Source organism: Ursus arctos, unplaced genomic scaffold (assembly GCF_023065955.2).
Source record: "Ursus arctos isolate Adak ecotype North America unplaced genomic scaffold, UrsArc2.0 scaffold_17, whole genome shotgun sequence".
NCBI classification, from domain to species: domain Eukaryota; kingdom Metazoa; phylum Chordata; class Mammalia; order Carnivora; family Ursidae; genus Ursus; species Ursus arctos.
In genome coordinates, this window is record NW_026622841.1 from 23,253,120 (window position 1) to 23,255,150 (window position 2,031).

Sequence of the window (2,031 nt, forward strand, 5' to 3'; positions counted from 1 at the left end):
CAACGATGAGGCCAGGACTGCGCAGACTCAGTAATTCGACTCCTTGGGAAGTCTTTGACTCTTCGGTTCCCATGGTGACAGAGCGCACTTCCGGTCTCTTTACCTCGCTCATAGTTCTGAGCGCGAAGCGCAAATATATAAGGGCCAGCTGTTAAGACACCTTACAGCGTGAGAAGAAAAGCCACACGCCCATCATAGTGATCAAGGGAAAACACGGGAATTGGGGGAATGTGCCAGATCCTCAGATTTCTCCGGCTTTCCTCGCCCCCAGGCCCAACCCAGCCCAACTGGACCGCAGTCAGGTCTCTGGTTAAGAGGGGAGCATGCTCCGGTAATGTAAGGAGAAGAGCTTGGCAGTTTAAAAAGTTAAATATACACTTATTATCATATCAACCTGCAATCCCACATAGGTTTTTACTCAAGAAAAATGAAAATTCATGATCACAGAAAAAATTTTTAACCAAATATTTGTATCAGCTTTATTCATAACTACCAAAAACTAAATGCCTTTCAATAGATTGATGGAACATGGTACATCTATACAAATCTACACAATTAAAAAGAAGGAATAACTGAACCATGCAACAACTTGGAATTTCAAAAGCATTCATCCAAGTGAAAGAGGCTTATATAGAGGGTTCCTTTTTTAAATTTTTTTTAATTTTAATTTTTAAAGATTTTACTTATTATTTGAGAGAAAGAGAGGGTAAGAGAGCATGAGCAGGGTGAGGGGAAGGCAGAGGAAGAAGCAGACTCACGGCTGAGCAGGGAGCCTAAGGTGGGCCTCTATCCCAGGACCCTGGGATCATGACCTGAGCCAAAGGCAGATGCTTAACCAACTGAGCCACCCAGGTGCCCCAAAGTTTCCTTTTATAAGACGTTTTGGGAAAGGCAAAATTACAGGAGCAGAAAACAGATCAGTGGTTTCCAGGTAAGGAGGCTGGGGGAAGAGGTTGACTACAATGGGGTGACACAAGGGAACTTTCTGGGAGGTGATGAGAGAGCTCTGTATCTTGATTGTGGTGGTTGTGTACCCACAGCTATGCATTTCTTAAAATTCATGGAACTGTACAGTGAAAGGAATGAATTTTATTGCATGTAAACTAAAACAAATGAGCTAAAAAATACATTTAGGTTTGATGTTGGGGTAGTGCTCCCATCTTTGTAAACAAAGGGCAGCAGTTTAAGAGACACAACAAGGATTTTCAGTGTTACTTTCAATGTGAGTACAGCTCATATACTGAGTAGGGAGGGCAGGTCAAGAGCTGGGAAAATGAAATGTGAGTTAGGGTCAAGTTGAGAAGGGTTTGTCTGCTGTCTCAGCAAGTGGTCAGTAAAGGAGAACCTGGGATATACTTGGGACCAAGATGTGGTCCTGTAAGGCCTGGATGCAGCAACCAGAGAGGTGCGGCTATCACTTTGTAGAGGAGGATGCTGACGTTTTCAGCCATAATTAAGTGAGAGTGAATGAACCTAAAGGATATAATCACAAGACAGACAAATGGCATGTTTTAAAAATTCAATTTATTAAGTAGAGGAAAACAGATTACAGGGGCCCTTTTTTCCTCTTTAAGAGGAAAAGATCAAGTTCCAACTGTCTTCCTAGCAAGAACCACCTACGTTGTTCCCACTGCCAGAGAGGGGGACAGATCTAAAGCCAGCTAGCAAGGAGTCTGCAGGATCTCAGAATGTACTCAGTGACTAGATCAAGTTTTTGGTAATACATATGCTGGTGGCTGATTTGCTCAGCAGTTGGGTAAAGCTTTTCATGTCTGCAATTCTCATTTGTGTTGTTTTATACAATTCATGCGAGTTTAAACTTGGCACTTCTTGTGTTGCTCACTCTGACAAATTATATAATTCTTAACATGTTCCAAACACCCTAAAAGGACAGGTCTGGCCCAAAGATCCTTCCTGATGGGTTGAGGCAGCTGCTTTTACGGTGCTGAGAGTAAGATCAGTACCTTGTTGAGGAAGAGTTACAAGGTCAGTCGGCCCTATGTGAAGTCGACAACACACAGATCATTTTTG